This window comes from Hyperoodon ampullatus (assembly GCF_949752795.1).
Source record: "Hyperoodon ampullatus genome assembly, chromosome: 3".
NCBI classification, from domain to species: Eukaryota; Metazoa; Chordata; class Mammalia; order Artiodactyla; family Ziphiidae; genus Hyperoodon; species Hyperoodon ampullatus.
The window spans coordinates 119,113,981-119,134,277 of record NC_136916.1 but is presented as its reverse complement, the minus strand read 5'-3'; positions in this window follow the sequence as shown (position 1 = coordinate 119,134,277).

Here is a 20,297-nt window from a genome sequence, read left to right as displayed (position 1 = left end):
TTACATAAGGCAGCTTTAATGGCCCTAAAAGATTTTATTTCTTCATAAAGAAGAGACAAACTTACAGCACTGTCAGTATGATTAGAACCTTGAAATGGGTTCGGAGATTTTCCTGCCTTGTTCCCGTTTGGTGTCCATAATTATTCAAAGATGCAATAAGAAAACAAACCTTGCTGAATATTTGAACAGTAGCTTGATTCTGCTTTTTTCCCTTTGTAAACAGAAAACAGTGCTTGCTTTTACTTTGAATTATAGCTTTAATATCATTTTACTGTTTTATAAAAATACAAAAACACAAGGAATAATATAAAAGTTATCTACAGTCTCAGTAACTAGAGATAACCTCTGTTAGAATTTGCTGAATTCACACATATATGCATATAGCTAATGAGTCAGTCATTTCTATATATTCAGTCATATCTATGATTTAGACTATGATTTATCTATGATTTATGATTTAAATCTATGATTTAAGGTAGAGCTAGTTTTTAAATAATACAGTCAAGTTTTTTTTTCAAAATCCTATTTGAATTTATATTTTTTCTAATTACAAAATCCAAGAGTAGTATAAGTATTAGTTTAACCTTCTTTTACTTCCCAATTCTTGCCAGTACAGCCCAAGATTATGCACCTAAAATATTATCAAATCAGTTTTCATTCTATCTTTTTAAATTTTTATTCTTGTATTTCATTTGGATAACAATTTAAAATAATTACTTGGGCTTCACTCTATTCATATATCTGGCATCAGTGCTCTCATCATGGTCCTTTAGGATAATCTAATTTTTTTAATTGACATATAGTTGATTTACAATGTTGTGTTAGTTTCTGGTGTACAGCAAATTGATTCAGTTATACATATATATATTCTTTTTCATATTCTTTTCCATTATGGTTTATTACAGGATATTGAATATAGTTCCCTGTGCTATACAGTAGGACCTTATTGTTTATCTGTTTTATATATAGTAGTTTGTATCTGCTAATCCCAAACTCCTAATTTATCCCTCCCCCATCACTTTTCCCCTTTGGTAAACACAAATTTGTTTCCTATGTCTGTGAATCTGTTTCTGTTTGGTCAATAAGTTCATTTGGGGAATTCCCTAGCAGTCCAGTAGTTAGGACTTCGCACTTTCATTTCTAAGGGCGCGGGTTTGATCCCTGGTCAGGGAACTAAGATCCTGCAAGCTACGCGGCATGACCAAAAAATAAAAATTTTTAAAACTTTAAAAAATAAGTTTATTTGTGTCATATTTTAGGACAATCTGGTTTTTTTTATCCTTTCAAGTAACCTGGCTTGAAAACTTTAATTGTTTTTATATGGGGAATTCACATTTTCACCAGAATATGCCTGGAACTCCTCATTTTATTCATTTTATTTAAAACATTTTCCTTAATCTATAGTGTCAGGCATTTTTTTTTCAGATCCAGAAACTTTTCTTTATATGTCTTTGATTATACACTTAATTATACTTTCTATTCATTCGGTCTCACCCTCAAGGATGCCAATTATTCATAGCTTCATGCTCTATTCCCCAAATCTATCATTTTCTTTTTTATAATTTTCTTTTTTTCTGCATTATATAATAGATTCTACATTAACTGTCCCTAAAGGGGATTCTAATTTTGCAGTGGTATTTTAATTTTTATGGATTCTTTTTTTACCATTGGCAACTCTTTTTTAATCTTTATCCACTCCCACTTCAAATACTCTTTCACAGATATCCTTTTTGCCTTTTAATAACTCAAAGCAGGTGTATTTTAAATATTCTTCTTTTACTATGATGACCTTTCACACGTAGTTTTTTAATTGTACTTTGTAGCAGTGAATTCCCTTTTTTATGTTACATGGGGCTTTTTTAAAGGTTCTGTTTGGGGCTTTTTTTCCCCCTTATTTACACATAACTGAATGGAGAGGAATTTTCACCAGGACTGGTGAATACCAAGCAGCAGGGGCAGTCTTTCCTTTATTCCCACTCAGTGTTCCCCAGCTCTGACAGCGTCTCCCTCTCAAGCCCTCCCCTGAACGTGGATGAGCACAGCCCCTCCAGGTGTTTCTCTGGGAGATACTCCAGGAGATACCTTCTCTTCTTGTCAAATCCTCTACCATGAGCTGCATTAATTCCTGGATAATCTGATCCTGTACAAGTCTTTTTATGTGTTCCCAGACACTGTGTGTGTGTGTGTATGTGTGCATAAAACCTATATTGAACCAGTATGCTTCATGATGTACTAAAAAGACAACAGTCCCATGTTATCCCCTTTTATTGGTGTTTTGTTTTTCTTTGCTTAACATAAGCTTTTAAATTTAAATATAATATGTGTAGAGAAAAGTTTATAAATCTTAACTGTGCAGTTTGATGAATTTTTACCTGGTGAATATATCCTCATAGTGACCAACCAAATGAAAAATTAAAACATTATCAGCACCCCAGATACCTTCCTTGTACCCCTTTCCAATCATTAATCCTACCCAAAGGGAATTACTATTCTGATTTATATCACCACAGATTAGTTTTACCTGTTTTTGAAATTTATGTAAATGGAATTATACTGTATGTATTCTTTTGTGTCTAAATTCCTTTGCTCAGGATTATGTTTTTGAGATCCATTCATGTTGTACATAGTCAGAATATGTTCATTCTCATTTCTCTGTAGTATTCCATTATATGAAAATAGCATAATTTTTTACCCCACCTCCTATTGATACACATTTGACTTATTTCCAGTTGGGAGATATAAGTATGTCTTTTGGGATACATATGCTTACCCACAAGTTATGTGTATACACAGCTGTGGCAGATTCTGCCAAATAGTTTTATAGGCAATGCATGAGAGTGTCTGTTGTTCCAAATCTTTTCTAACTTATAGTATTATCAATTTCTTTTCTATTTTATGCATTCTTATAAGTGTGAAGTGATATTTCACTGTTTTATTTGCTTACTGACCATTTGAATATCCTCTTTGGTCAAGTGTCAAGGGTTTTCCTATTTTCCGTTGGGTTGTCTGTCTTCTCATTGCCTTATAGATGCTCTTTACATATTATAGATATCAGTTCATCATCAGATATATGTATTGCAAAATATCTTTTCTCACTCTGTGGCTTACTTTTTCATTCTCTTATAGACATTTTTCATTTTTTATACTGAAATAATTTTAGACGTCAAAAAAATGCAAAAATAGTAGGTTTCCTGTATACTCTTCACTCAGTATCCCCTAATGTTAACATTAACACTTAACTAGTTCAATTATTGAAACCAGAAAGTTAATATTGATACAACTCTATCAATTAATCACAGACCTTTTTAGAAGTCTACCAATTGTCCCACTAATGTCCTTTTCTGCTCTAGGGTCCATTGCAGAAACCAACATTGCATTTAGCTGTCATATCTCCTTAGTCTCCCCTAATCTGTGACAGTTCCTCAGTTTGTCTTTGTCTTTCATGACTTTAAAATTTTGGGGGTGAGTACTGCCAGTTGTTTTGTTGAATTTTCCTCAATTTGGGTTTGTCTGATGTTTCTTAATGATTAGGGTGAAAATATGCATTTTTAGCAATAATGACACAGAAATGATGTTGTGGCTTCCCAGTGCACTATATCAGGAGGTACATAATGTTCCTATCTTATCACTGATGATGTTAACTTTGATCAGTTGGTTAAGGGCGTGTTTGCTGCATTATTCCTCTATAAAGTTACTATTTTCCACTTTGTAACTAATAAGTATCTTCTGGGGAGATACTTTGAGACTATGCAAATATCTTGCTTTTCATCATACTTTCACCCATTAATTTTAGCACCCATCAATGATTCTTATCTGCAACAATTATTTATTTCTATATCTGTCAACTTTATATATATATATATATGTGTGTGTGTATATATATATATATATATATATATATATATATATATATATATATATAAACATGTGTCACAAATTCATATTAATACCTCTGATAGTTCAGTCCACAATCTTTTTCGCTTTCTCAGGCATGCAGCACAGTCCTCTCCCTGAGTGGTCCTCGTGAAGCCGCTTTTCTAGAGAAAGCCCCACCCATCCCCAGCCTAGGGGAGAAATTTATACTGTTCTCACAAACAAGTTTAGACAAAACTCTTCAGTAATCCTCTTGCAAAGTCCTCTCGGAGGAGTCCAAGAGACGTGGGACACCTTGTAAACCTGCCTCTGAAGAGACTCCATCTCACACTCACTGTTACTGCCTAGCATATTGGTGCTCTATCAAAACTGAGGCACACACACAAAAAAACCCAGACTAGGGCCTCCCTGGTGGCGCAGTGGTTGAGAGTCCGCCTGCCGATGCAGGGGATACGGGTTCGTGCCCCGGTCTGGGAGGATCCCATATGCCGCGGAGCGGCTGGGCCCGTGAGCCATGGCTGCTGAGCCTGCGCATCCGGAGCCTGTGCTCCGCAACGGGAGAGGCCACAACAGTGAGAGGCCCGCGTACCACAAAAAAAAAAAAAAAAAAAAAAAACCCAGACTAATGGTTATATACATCCTATAGATATTCTCAAGGTTCTGACTGGGGACAGAGGAATGCCATTAGCCACATTAGAAAACATCCATGGTCAAGTTTGGAAAGAATCTCCTGACTCCAGTAGTTGGCTTAAATGGAACACACCAAAGGGCATGGGAGGTTGCCCTTCCTACTACTTCCTTGTTGGTGATGCACAGATCTAAGTTTTTGATCATTCACATGATGGTTAGAGGCAATTCCCCCAGGTGTTACCAAATCAGAAAATCATTTCCACGTTTCTGTGACACTATGTCTCTGCCACTGCATGTACTTTTACGAGTATCTCAACGGGAAGGTTAGGGGGTAAATCGATGTAACTAGTTGGTCATCATGAAACATTATAAATATCTATATATGTTTGGGATTTTTTAAGGTTTTTAGGTTACTTTTAGGAACATCTTTAAGATGAAGGAGTATAAAAGAAGATTAAAATAATATCAAAGTTATGCATAATTAATTACATTTTAGTCTGTCCTGTGTAATTTCATCATACAAAATATATAGCTGTTTCTATTTCTATAAGTGATTTCTTGTAATTTTTTAAATTAAAATAATAGGCAGTTCACTCAATACTGCACCAGAAGTTAGGGGTCAAGTCCCAATGAGTATGGGTATCCTGAGAATTTGAGGCTGTCAGGATTCATAGAATCTCTGCTTGCTGGGACAGTTTACCAACCTCTGGGCTGTGACTGAATGATTCTCCTTCCACACAAGTAATGAGACAGGGTGGCAAACAAGGTTACCAATAATAATCACAAAGGCCAATGGTGATAGAAAACAACTGTTGTTGATGAGTTCTATGTTCACCCCTCCCTGATAGGATGAGCTGCTAAGCGGTGAGCTCAAATTTCTATCTCATTAAATTTTACCTTGATAGAATTTCCATCCTCTCCTCCAAGCATCCCGTCTCTCAGTTTCATCATGAATATGGTGGATGAAGGAAACACATTTTCTGAATTGAATACAGAGTATTTTGTATTTCTAACTGTACTTCTTACTTATGCACAAGAGCATGGCTAAAAAGCAGAAGTTCTAAATAGAGATTCTAAGGGATTGATGAGCTGTTTCCTTTCTCATGTCATCAATTATCATGGCCAATAAATCAATCGGACTGATTGGCTCCCTACAGCACTATGTAGGATGCATTTCTTCATACATTGATATACTACCATTTATTGTTACTCTTTAATGATCATTGGCCAGTTTCCAGTACACAGTGAACTGGCAATGCTTCAAAAGTCAACTAGAATAAAATCTTCCTGTTTCCATATTTTTTAATTATTACTTCATTCACTTAACTAACATCATTACCATTTCTAACCTTTATTCTAAGCACTGTTCTAGGATTCTAGTAATTATATCACAGTCCTTGCTTTCATGACAATACAGGAATAATTATTATTTGAGCTAGTGTTTACAAAACGTTGCACAAGAAGCACAGTAAAATGTCACAGAGATACAGAAGTAGGAATAAGTGCTCCCATCTGAGAAGATTAGGGAATGTTTCATAGAGGACTTAGGAGGGACTTCCGGGGAAGATGGTGGAAGAGTAACATGCGGAGATCACCTTCCTCCCCACAGATACACCAGAAATACAGCTACACATGGAACAGCTCCTACAGAACACCTACTGAACGCTGGCAGAAGACCTCAGGCCTCCCAAAAGGCAAGAAACTCCCCACGTACCTGGGTAGGGCAAAGCGGAGAGATTCCCGCACAGAGGATCGGTGCCGACCAGCACTCACCAGCCCGAGAGGCTTCTCTGCTCGCCCGCCGGGGCGGGCGGGGCTGGGAGCTGAGGCTCAGGCTTCGGTCGGAGCACAGGGAGAGGACTGGGGTTGGCGGCGTGAACACAGCCTGCAGGGGGTTAGTGTGCCACGGCTGGCCAGGAGGGAGTCCGGGGAAAAGTCTGGAGCTGCCGAAGAGGCAACAGACTTTTTCTTCCCTCTGTTTCCTGGTGCGCGAGGAGAGGGGATTAAGAGCGCTGCTTAAAGGAGCTGCAGAGACGGGCGCGAGCCGCGGCTAACAGCGCGGACCCCAGAGACGGGCGTGGGACGCTGGGCTGCGGCTGCCGCCGCCAAGAAGCCTGTGTGCGAGCACAGGTCACTGTCCACGCCCCGCTTCTGGGGAGGCTGTGCAGCTCGCCACTGCTGGGGTCCGGGGATCCAGGGGCGGCTTCCCGGGGAGAACGCACGGCGCGCCTCGTGACATGTGACGTTGCACGAACGTCACGCCGGCCTCTGACGCCGCAGGCTCGCCCCGCCTCCGAGCCCCTCCCTCCCCGCCCGCCCCGGCCCAGGTGAGCCAGAGTCGCCCAAGCGGCTGCTCCTTCAACTCCGTCCTGTCTGAGCGAAGAACATACGCCCTCCGGTGACCTACACGCAGAGGCGGGGCCAAATCCAAAGCTGAAACCCGGGAGCTGTGAGAACAAAGAAGAGAAAGGGAAATCTCTCCCAGCAGCCTCAGAAGCAGTGGATTAAAGCTCCACAATCAACTTGATGTACCCTGCATCTGTGGAATACATGAATAGACAACGAATCATCCCAAATTGAGGAGGTGGACTTGGAGAGCAAGATTTATGATTTTTTCCCCTTTTCCTCTTTTTGTGACTGTGTATGTGTATGCTTCTGTGTGAGATTTTGTCTGTACAGCTTTGCTTACACCATTTATCCTAGGGTCCTATCCTTCCGTTTTTTTTATTTTTTCTTCATAATTATTTTTTTTAATAACTTTATTTTATCTTATCTTACTTTATTCTATTTTACTTTATCTTCCTTCTTTCTTTCCTTCATTCCCTCCTTTAGACAATGCATCATCCCAAATTGAGGAGGTGGACTTTGAGAGCAAGATTGATGATTTTTCCCCCTTTTCCTCTTTTTGTGAGTGTGTATGTGTATGCTTCTGTGTGAGATTTTCTCTGTATAGCTTTGCTTCCATCATTTGTCCCAGGGTTCTATCCGTCCGTTTTTTTTGTTTGTTTTTTCTTAATCATTTTTTATTTTAATAACTTTATTATATTTTATCATACCTTAGTTTATTTTACTGTATCTTCGTTCTTTCTTTTTGTCCTTCCTTCCCTCCTTCCTTCCCTCCTTCCTCCCTCCCTCACGCCCTTCTTTCTTTCTTTCTTTCTTTCTTTCTACTTCTACTAATTCTTTCTTTCTACTTTTTCTCCCTTTTATTCTGAGCGTGTGGATGAAAGGCTCTTGGTGCTGCAGCCAGTAGTCACTGCTGTGCCTCTGAGGTGGGAGAGCCAACTTCAGGACACTGGTCCACAAGAGACCTCCCAGCTCCACATAATATCAAATGGCAAAAATCTCCCAGAGATCTCCATCTCAACACCAGCACCCAGCTTCACTCAACGACCAGCAAGCTACAGTGCTGGATACCCTATGCCAAACAACTAGGAAGACAGGAACACAACCCCACCCATTAGCAGAGAGGCTGCCTAAAATCATAATAAGTCCACAGACACCCCAAAACACACCACCAGACGTAGACCTGCCCACCAGAAAGACAAGATCCAGCCTCATCCACCAGAACACAGGCACTAGTCCCCTCCACCAGGAAGCCTACACAACCCACTGAACCAACCTTAGCCACTGGGCACAGACACCAAAAACAACGGGAACTACGAACCTGCAGCCTGCAAAAAGGAGACCCCAAACACAGTAAGATAAGCAAAATGAGAAGACAAAAAAACACACAGCAGGTGAAGGAGCAAGATAAAAACCCACCAGACCTAACAAATGAAGAGGAAATAGGCAGTCTATGTGAAAAAGAATTCATAATAATGATAGTAAAGATGCTCCAAAATCTTGGAAATAGACAAAATGCAAGAAACATTTAACAAGGACCTAGAAGAACTAAAGATGAATCAAGCAACGATTAGAAACACAATAAATGAAATTAAAAATACTCTACATGGGATCAATAGCAGAATAACTAAGGCAGAAGAACGGATAAGTGACGTAGAAGATAAAATAGTAGAAATAACTACTGCAGAGCAGAATAAAGAAAAAAGAATGAAAAGAACTGAGGACAGTCTCAGAGACCTCTGGGACAACATTAAACACAGCAACATTCGAATTATAGGGGTTCCAGAAGAAGAAGAGAAAAAGAAAGGGACTGAGAAAATATTTGAAGAGATTATAGTTGAAAACTTCCCTAATATGGGAAAGGAAATAGTTAATCAAGTCCAGGAGGCACAGAAAGTCCCATACAGGATAAATCCAAGGAGAAATATGCCAAGACACATATTAATCAAACTGTCAAAAATTAAATACAAAGAAAACATATTAAAAGCAGCAAGGGAAAAACAACAAATAACACACAAGGGAATCCCCATCAGGATAACAGCTGATCTTTCAGCAGAAACTCTGCAAGCCCGAAGGGAGTGGCAGGACATATTAAAGTGATGAAGGAGAAAAACCTGCAACCAAGATTACTCTACCCAGCAAGGATCTCATTCAGATTTGATGGAGAAATTAAAACTTTTACAGACAAGCAAAAGCTGAGAGAGTTCAGCACCACCAAGCCAGCTTTACAACAAATGCTAAAGGAAATTCTCTAGGCAAGAAACACAACAGAAGGAAAAGACCTACAATAACGAACCAAAAACAATTAAGAAAATGGGAATAGGAACATACATATCGCTAATTACCTTAAATGTAAATGGACTAAATGCTCCCACCAAAAGATTGGCTGAATGGATACAAAAACAAGACCCATATATATGCTGTCTACAAGAGACCCAGTTCAGACCTAGAGACACATACAGACTGAAAGTGAGGGGATGGAAAAAGATATTCCATGCAAATGGAAACCAAAAGAAAGCTGGAGTAGCAATTCTCATATCAGACAAAATAGACTTTAAAATAAAGACTGTTAGAAGAGACAAAGGACACTACATAATGCTCAAGGGATCGATCCAAGAAGAAGATATAACAATTGTAAATATTTATGCACCCAACATAGGAGCACCTCAATACATAAGGCAAATACTAACAGCCATAAAAGGGGAAATCGACAGTAACACATTCATAGTAGGAGACTTTAACACCCCACTTTCACCAATGGACAGATCATCCAAAATGAAAATAAATAAGGAAACACAAGCTTTAAATGATACATTAAACAAGATGGACTTAAGTGATATTTATAGGACATTCCATCCAAAAACAACAGAATACACATTTTTCTCAAGTGCTCATGGAACATTCTCCAGGATAGATCATATCTTGGGTCACAAATCAAGCCTTGGTAAATTTAAGAAAATTGAAATTGTATTAAGTATCTTTTCCGACCACAGCGCTATGAGACTAGATATCAATTAGAGGAAAAGATCTGTAAAAAATACAAACACATGGAGGCTAAACAATACACTACTTAATAACAAAGTGATCAATGAAGAAATCAAACAGGAAATGAAAAAATACCTAGAAACAAATAACAATGGAGACACGACAACCCAAAACCTATGGGATGCAGCAAAAGCAGTTCTAAGAGTTAAGTTTATAGCAATACAATCCCACCTTAAGAAACAGGAAACATCTCGAATAAACAACCTGACCTTGCACCTAAAGCAATTAGAGAAAGAAGAACAAAAACACCCCAAAGTGAGCAGAAGGAAAGAAATCATAAAAATCTGATCAGAAATAAATGAAAAAGAAATGAAGGAAACAATAGCAAAGATCAATAAAACTAAAAGCTGGTGCTTTGAGAAGATAGATAAACAAAATTGATAAACCATTAGCCATACTCATCAAGAGAAAAAGGGAGATGACAAAAATCAATAGAATTAGAAATGAAAAAGGAGAAGTAATAACTGACACTGCACAAATACAAAAGATCATGAGAAATTACTACAAGCAACTCTATGCCAATAAAATGGACAACCTGGAAGAAATGGACAAATTCTTAGAAATGCACAACCTGCCGAGACTGAACTAGAAAAAAATAGAAAATAAACTCAAAATGGATTAAAGACCTAAATGTAAGGCCAGACACTATCAAACTCTTAGAGGAAAACATAGGCAGAACACTCTATGACATAAATCACCCCAAGATCCTTTTGGACCCACCTCCTAGAGAAATGGAAATAAAGACAAAAATAAACACATGGGACCTAATGAAACTTAAAAGCTTTTTCACAGCAAAGAAACCATAAACAAGACCAAAAGACAACCCTCAGAATGGGAGAAAATATTTGCAAATGAAGCAACTGACAAAGGATTAATCTCCATGATTTATAAGCAGCTCATGCAGCTCAATAACAAGAAAATAAACAACCCAATCCATAAATGGGCAGAAGACCTAAAGAGACATTTCTCCAAAGAAGATATACAGACTGCCAACAAACACATGAAAGAATGCTCAACATCATTAATCATTAGAGAAATGCAAATCAAAACTACAATGAGATATCATCTCACACCGGTCAGAATGGCCATCATCAAAAATCTAGAAACAATAAATGCTGGAGAGGGTGTGGAGAAAAGGGAACACTCTTGCACTGCTGGTGGGAATGTGAATTGGTGCAGCCACTATGGAGAACAGTATGGAGGTTCCTTAAAAAACTAAAAATAGAACTACCATATGACCCAGCAATCCCTCTACTGGGCATATACCCTGAGAAAACCATAATTCAAAAAGAGTCATGTATCAAATTGTTCATTGCAGCTCTATTTACAATAGCCCAGAGATGGAAACAACCTAAGTGTCCATCCACAGATGAATGGATAAAGAAGATGTGGCACATATATACAATGGAATATTACTCAGCCATAAAAAGAAACGAAATTGAGCTATTTGTAATGAGGTGGATAGACCTCGAATCTGTCATTCAGAGTGAAGTAAGTCAGAAAGAGAAAGACAAATATCGTATGCTAACGCATATATATGGAATTTAAGGAAAAAAATGTCATGAAGAAGCTAGGGGTAAAACAGGAATAAAGACACAGACCTACTAGAGAATGGACTTGAGTATATGGGGAGGGGGAAGGGTAAGCTGTGACAAAGCGAGAGAGAGGCATGGATATATATACACTACCAAACGTAAGGTAGATAGCTAGTGGGAAGCAGCCACATAGCACAGGGAGATCAGATCGGTGCTTTGTGACCGCCTAGAGGGGTGGGATAAGGAGGGTGGGAGGGAGGGAGACGCAAGAGGGAAGGGATATGGGAACAGATGTATATGTATAACTGATTCACTTTGTTATAAAGCAGAAACTAATACACGATTGTGAAGCAATTATACTCCAATAAAGTTTTAAAAAAAAAGAATCATAGAGGACTTAGTATCTGAGCTTATCTGTAAGAGTATGTAGGTTTTGAACAGATGAGATTAAGAGATAATGGAAGGACACTCCTAGCAAATGGAGTAGCATGGCAAAGTATATGAATATTAAAAAAAAAAAAAAAGAAGGCAAGTGGCCTTTTGACTGACGGTTGGGGTACTTCAAGATAGATAGAATAAAATGTAATTTTGGAAATTCAGGTTTGAAATAAGTCAGGGAAAATTTGAATGCCAGTCTAAAAGTTTCAGATTTCCTTTTGCAATCTGTCCAGCAAATAAAATAAACTTTGAAATTTTATTTACTTAAATTCTGACTAAATATGTCCCATTTATTCTATCTGAAAGACTTTCTTACTTGCAAGAAAAAATGTTTTCAAAATCTACAGATTTAATGTTCTACAATATCAATTGAGTGATTTTTTTTAATAAATTGAAATTTTTCATTTTCACTAAGTACATTATATGTTAGAGAGCGACACCTAATGGTAATATGTTATTTTACAGCTAATTCTATGATTCAGGAAAGATTGGAGAGTCCTCCCTGAAGGGAGACTTCCCAGGACTACTGTAAGGGCTGTGATGGACACTAAGGACAGTGAGAAGAGATGGCAGGTGATTGGGAAGGGCCCCAAATTTCCTGAATTACCAAGTTCCAACAGAACACCAATTATCAGTTGGCATGTGGGACCCTCCATGCCTGTGTTTCCTGCATCTGCCAGGTGATGACAAGCCTAAAGTATTTTTATATATGTCCATGCCTCTCTTTCGCTTTGTCACAGCTTACCCTTCCCCCTCCCCATATCCTCAAGTCCATTCTCAAGTAGGTCTGTGTCTTTATTCCCGTTTTACCCCTAGCTTCTTCATGACATTTTTTTTTTTAATTCCAAGGTAGATAGATAGTGGGAAGCAGCCGCAGAGCACAGGGAGATCAGCTCGGTGCTTTGTGACCGCCTGGAGGGGTGGGATGGGGAGGGTGGGAGGGAGGGAGATGCATGAGGGAAGGGATGTGGGAACAGATGTATATGTATGACTGATGCACTTTGTTATAAAGCAGAAACTAATAAAAATAAATAAATAAATAAATAAATAAATAAATAACCCCCCCCAAAAAATGTATTTTTAACTAAGCATAGTATAAGAGTGAAAAATGTACACCTATCTAATACTAGGTTCTTCAGATCCCCGGGAATTATAATGTATACACAGCAAGAAGACAAACCCCAAATGTCCAAATGTTTGTCTAACACCACACATAAACCATAAAAATTTATAAGAACAGTCTTACATTCTATTACTGGTGTCTTTCTGAAAAAAGGAGGTAACATCATAAAGTGTCAGAAAATGCCTTCAGCCCCCGAAGTTATTCTTGCGCCACCTCCAGTTCAAATGCCATGGCAGCATCTGCCTATCCCTGGTCACGGGTTTATGCTGGAGGACCTTCTCTTTTGCTTACATCCTGCAAGTAGAGTGGGGGATGATCCAGGCTAGGGTACACTCTCTGGAGCATGTTGGGGGAACAAATCCAACCCATTAAAAAAAAAGTCACGCAATGACTACAATAACTTTCAATGCACACATGCTCTTGCTCACCCTCTAATACCGGCAAGCTTAGAAAGAAAACGTTCCATTGTTTCAATGAACAGGAACTTAGTTCTCACTTACTCTCTGCCTGTGTTTAGTATGAAGACCAGTCATCACTCTAACCAACTGGGACTCCGGGCTGCAATCCATAAATGCTGGGCTAGAGAAGAAAAAGTAAAAGTTAGCACAGAACACCTAGGTCGTTTCAGGTCCTCTGTTTGTCAACAACACAGCCTTCTACTCACATCTTCAAGTAGTACAAAAAAGAAGACCAAAATAATCCAATTTGCTTATATGATTCTATCTGGGTACACTTCATTTCAGCTTTTAGCTCAGGTTTTATCATTTTAGCTCCCACCATGACTTTGAATTATATTTCTATTAGGATACAAGTTTGTGTATATAATTTATTTTCCTAACTGACATTAATTTAATGCCATGTACTGAATATCTGTTATGTGCCATCACACAATTATGTACAAGGAAAAAGGCTGACAAAAAACAAGTAACCTTCGTTTCCAACATCAAGTGTTTGTTTTTCCTCTACATATGCATCCTAAGAAAATATTCTTAGGCACATCAGGTTTACTCAAGTCTCTTAGCTTGACTCAGCTAGATTTATATTATATAATGGCTAAAATAGACTTTAAAAAATGTCAATTCCTATTCTTGTTTATATTGTAATCTCCCAAGAACTTACGAAACATTGGAGGAAGAGACGGATGTTCAAATATACAGGGACTATCCTAAGACATGAACATTGGCTGGCAATGCATATAGAAATATTACTGTGGAATCTGGAGGGGTTTGATGAGAGTGATCAGGGTATATAGGCCCCACCTGCCTTTTCCAGCCCCCAGAGGCAGGGGGCAACTAGTATGGATGGAAGGACCTGATGTTTCCCAAGGTGGCCCTGCATGCTAACGGCCCTGCCAGGACAGGCTCCTTGGTGCATTGTAAACAGAACAGCTGGCAGGATAAGTGCTCCCAGGAGGATGCCTACCAGCCACCCCAACACAGGGTTCTTTCCAGCTGGTTGGAAGCCTGCCTCTGTGACAAGATAAATCCTAAAGGGACTGATTCTCCCTTCATATCTCCTGCTTCCCCCACCTCTAGCAGAATAATATTTCTAGCGAGAATCACAAACAGATAGTGATGCCTTTTGTCCACAAGTTTGTTCATTTATTTTAGTATGAACACCCCAAGCCCGATTTGCATTCTCCTTTAAAACCACAGCTTGGGCAACATCGCTTGTAAAAGTAGATAACAAACAGCTACGTAAAGTCTAAACCACAAAAAAACACTTGTGTACAAGAACTTTCCAACTTTTCTTGGCCACTTTGAAGTGCATGAATTTCTTTAAACAACGTATAGCATATTTTTAAACCAAATCTGAACTTCTCTGTCTTTCGAGTCACGAATTTAGCCCATTCACATCTTATGTGAAAGAAAATATACATACCTTAACCCTGTTTGTTGATTTTAGGTTTACTCTTTATTATTCTTTATTGTTGTAGATCCTTCTGTTCATAGGGGCCTCCAGACACACACTCTAATAAAGCGGCACCATCCAATAGGACATTCTGTGATGAGGGAGATGTTCTATATCTGCGCTACCCAATTCAGTAACCCCTAGCCACAAAAGGCTATTGGGCACTTGAAATGTGGTTAATACAACTGAGGGACTGGAATTTGTATTTAATTTAATTTTTGTTATCTTAAATTTAAATGGTCACATGTGGCCAGTGGCTACTGCATTGGACAGTGTAACCTAGAAGCTTCTGTCAGGCTGGGATGCTGGGAGAGGAGGGTCCCCACTTGACCCACAGGAGCCAGGAGCCTGAGGCTGGCATATCTGAGTCCAGCCTGCTTCGTCAGCAATTCCAGAGCAAAGGAGGGTCCAGGTAGCAGAGAGGAGAAGAAAATCGCCATCTTAAACGGACTCTGGGTCAGCTCTCCAGGTGGCTTTTGCCTCCTCTCTGCAGGCTACTGGCATCAAGAGCATCGAAATGTCTCATCTCCAGGGCTCTGAAGTTTTCCACAACACCAGGAAGCCCTCTCAGGCATTAAAGGATCTCTACCTGATGTCTTAATGAAGATCATGGGTAGCCAGTCCCCTTCCTCTTGCATACTTGGTTTGCTGCTCTGGTTTCTGGCCCTAGACTTAGAACCGTGGCTCTCAAACTTAAGGAGACAGTGGGATCAGGTAGGTCATCAGGAACCACACACAGCAAGTAGACGGGCCAGCTCCTTTTCAAGAGGATCCAGAGGCTTCCACTTGTTGGGCCCTGAAGAAGCCACAAAAATCTGCCATTTCACCATAGACTTTGAGGAGAGACTAGCCCTCTCCGTTTCTGTGTCTCTCAACTTCTCACAGCAGCACAGGGGACTAGCAGCCCAGGGGTTCTCCCAAGTTTCCTCCTTTAGTTGTTATAATGTTCCAGAAGGAAATGGGAATGGGGGCTGTCAAGCCTGTCATATTCCAAGAATCTCCTCCAGCAAATTCTCTGAGAAAGTGTTGCATCATTGTCCTACCTACCTTCCAAATGAATAACTAAGGAGTTGGAAATGCTAGACAATTTCAGCCTGGGTCCCAGAAGCCTGTTCACCCATGGTTGGATGGCACTTTTCTAAAACTTAGCTCTTCCTACATTCTACTTTAGGCAATCTTTCCCACCTCTAACTGCTGACCGTACTCTGTCCTCTGTGGCAGCTCCCCTCCTGCCCTTCCTCTTTGTTTTTTGTTTTTGGAATATACCTTACATATTATACATTTTAGAACTACAAGGAGACTAAATATCTTCTACTCCAAGTCCCTAAATTTACAGGTGAGGAAAAAGAATCACAGGAAGGACAAATGAAGGCATGCATGCTGTCACTTTCCCTTCCTCTCCTATACCATGGCAGAGATCACTAATCAATTAAAGAAATCTTTTGGACTGGCCTCCAAATCTTTCTCAACAGAATACTCCAGGCAGCCTCTTCATATTTAATTATGAACATGATTGGCATTATACATTAAGCCCATTTGCCAATCCAGTGTTAAATGATGTCAAAGAAATCTGTGGCAAAACTAAGACTGAGACCTGAACCCATGTCCCGTTTCTCAGGCCACTGACCTTTCTACTACTTCACAGTGCTGTGCTTATGTTCAAAGGTCATGCTTTACATCCTCCCAGCAACGCTTCATTTAGGTTTAAGTTTTCCAAAAACCATCTAATCATGTTGTTTGTCTTTTAACTCATTCTTCTTGAATAAGGAATACATTTACAGGGTTTAAAAATCAAAGTTTGGGGCTTCCCTGGTGGTGCAGTGGTTAAGAGTCCGCCTGCCGATGCAGGGGACACGGGTTCGTGCCCCAGTCTGGGAAGATCCCACATGCCGCGGAGTGGCTGGGCCCGTGAGCCATGGCCGCTGAGCCTGCGCGTCCGGAGCCTGTGCTCCACAACGGGAGAGGCCACAACAGTGAGAGGCCCGCGTAAGCAAAAAAAAAAAAAAAAAAAAAAAAAAAAATCAAAGTTTGGGATTAGCAAATGCAAACTATTATATATAGAATGGATAAACAACAAGGTCCTACTGTATAGCACAAGGAACTTTATTCAATATCCTGTTATAAACCATAACGGAAAAGAATTTTTAAAATACAAAAAAAATCAAAGTACTATAAAGGTGTGTCCCGAGAAGTCATGCTCCTACCCCATTCCCACACACACCATCCGTCCACTTTTACTAGTTTCTCATTTATCCTTCCAGGCTTTCTTTGTGCAAATACAAACAAATCAAATATATATTCTAATTTTCTGCCCTGGTCACACACAAAAGGTAGCATATTATATACAATTTTAGCACTTTGCTTTTTTTTAACTTAATATCTTCTGGAAATGGATCTTCCTCATTATTCAGCAGGTACAAAATCATGTTACCTCTGACATTTAGCTCCTTCAAACAAGATCCAGTCTGCAAGACATGTCTTCTTAAGCCCTGTTTTTGTCCTCTCTGAGCTGTGATGCCACTATTTGGGCAGTTAACGTCCAAGCAGCCCTTTTTACATAAGTTTAAAGATTATTCATGATCCTCCTCAGAATGCAGGTCAAGTTTTTCTATTATCCAGCAGTTATGGCCAACACATTTATTTTAAAATAAACTTTATTACAACCACCACTCTTTTGAGAAACATTTTTTAAAGGCATGGAGGCACACATAAAGTATCATAATGGCATTGATAAGAGTTCAGTATTTTGGAGTTGCCAGGTAGAAACCTGGAGGCTTCAGAATTGATTTTAAGGATGGAGGCCTGGTTATTACACATCTGCTCCTAAAACTGCTATCAGTTCCGCTCTCAGAAGGCCCCAGGCTTCTCTGGCATACAGGTCCTTGGTAGAGCCCCTTTAGATCTGTGGCTGCCCTAAAATTGACCCACTAGACCGAGCTCTGATTAAGTGGACCCCAAAGTGTCCACCCATATTCTTTTGTCAACTGCCCTGAGTGAGCGTGCCTGATCTATCAGAGGAAAGTGTAGAGTCTTCGGTCTGTGCAGCATCCTTGCATTTTCTGATCTTTATTACCTTCTATATAGGTACAAATCACTTCTGCATTTTTCAGTTCCTTTCAATTGCCCTGATAATAGAGAATGACCCCTCCTTAGAAAGCCAGCATCTCTATGGGAAAATAATGCTGGGGACATTATACAAAGCAAAGAAACAGATTTAAGGATATATATCCTCATTTCCTTCACAACACTTCTTGGATGGCCAATTTCTTTGAACAAAGGCTAAGAAAACAATTTAGGCACAGCGTGGATGGAGATAACAAATAACAAGACCTTGTAGCTTGGATTATTGATGCCAGAGAGGTGGAGACATCACATGGAGATTGTTTTGCCTCTTTCCTACCACGGCTCCCCAGAGAGAGACAATCTGGGAGTCCCATGAAGAGAGCACACCAGGCACCCCGCAGGGCCCCAGGACTGAGCAGACACCAACAAGTCAGTCTAAATGCTAGACAAGAACATCAGCCTTAATAGCATTAATTAGTCATTTATTTCTTCCTCATGTAGCCAACCACTTAAAAATCTGAATCTTGGGAGGTAGCTGAGTAATAAGTCACTGCTGGACAACCCATCTTGACTTTAGAAGTTGCTATCGTTTTTTACCTTACCCTCAAGTGTTATCATTAGGTTTTAAGCAAAACCCATTTTCTTAATCATCCCCACTCTCCCCACCCCTTCTTCACTAGAATAGCATCATCAACAGGCTGCACAAATTGGGCATCTGAGATTTAGCTGGATTAGTAACACCTCAAAAGATCATTTATGGCTGTAGCAATCAGCCTCCAATTTCATCTAATTAGACAGCAAGATTATTTCCCTAAATCCTCACTAATATTTTGAGTTAACAAACAAGGAAGCAATCCTGATAAAGAGAATAAATGAGTTTCATAAAGCCACTGCTCTTTTGCTCCCTCTTCAATAACCTGACCGCTATGCCCCATGTACAAATTTAAGTGTCAAGAACAGAATACATAAGCATTCGTCACAACAGTCATTAGCCAAGAAACCTCCAAGGAAAATCCCCTGAATCAGAAGCATTTTAACTCTGGGGCTGCCATCCACCAGGAACAATGCTACCTACTGCTTTTATGCTTAAATTCTTAAAACACTCAGGGACAGAGAAAAATCTTGCTTGGTCCCTAATCATGAGAATACTTAAGTATTTACTAAAGCTAATTTCTCCCAATAAATTATAGCTCATTCCCCAAAGATGTTATTTCTCAAAGACACTGTGAAGCATTTAAAAAGATGGGGATGAGGCAATCTGACTAAGCCTGGTCTAGCTTGGTAAGTGACAACTTTTTTCATCTGAGACAACTGTAGCCTATGTCTATTTTGAGCACACATAAGGATATTAAAATTAATGTAAAATTGGATCGAATGTTGGCAAGCATGCCCCATGGGTAACAAGATGAGAAATAACATAGCAAATACACAGAACAGGGCGTAGAGAAGAACTGGCTGAAAAGAAGAGAAGGAAATAAGTAGAAGACAGAAGAAGGGTTAAAGGGGGAGAGAGAGCCTGCTGAGGTTGCCTTGACAAAGAGTGTGTGGCCACTTTTGTGCTCCACGAGGGGATCTAGTACGTCAGAACTTGGGCTGATTGACTAAGTGTCCTGTAAATGTGCCTGGCTTTGTCCCAAAGCTCTTAATGCACAGTGACCCTGGCAGGGTCATGCTATACCTCGGCTTACTTGGCAACATTATTCTGGAAGATAAGGGAGAGGTTGTATTGGGGAAGCAATAAGAAATGGGGTGTCCAGTGGGATATTGGGGAATTCTGGTTTTCTCCTTCCTCAACAGAAGAAGTTCAGGCAGGGTCCCTTAACATTTGCCCTCAGCAAAATTAAATGTGTCACCCACTCCTGCCACTTGTAATCAAAGGAGTACAATGGGCAGAGTTTACAACTTGCTTTCTGGAAACTTTAAAATGTCTAGTAATTTATTTTAAAGTTAATTACTCACTTGCAGGTGTGCAAACTTACATTTCCTAGAAATCTGGAAAGCCAACTAAACCCCTTGATTTTCTGAGGACCAATAGTATAGCTTATTAAGGCAAATGTCAACAAAGCAAAGAGAGCCTGCCCATTGTTTTCCCACTTGCCATAAGTGCAAATAGCGCCCCAGTGGGAGTCTGGAGACCTGTTTATTTTTCAGCTGACAAAGGTGAAAGCTATTAAGTGGTGGAGTCCGCTCTGAGCTCCATTGTGTCCCACACTTGTTCCCTGACCTCTAAACCACACATCAGACAGTCCTTTGTACCCTGATTAATTACCGAACGAATATTTTTCAGACTTCACAGATATCCAAGAAATGCCAAGATACTAAAGAGCAAGTCA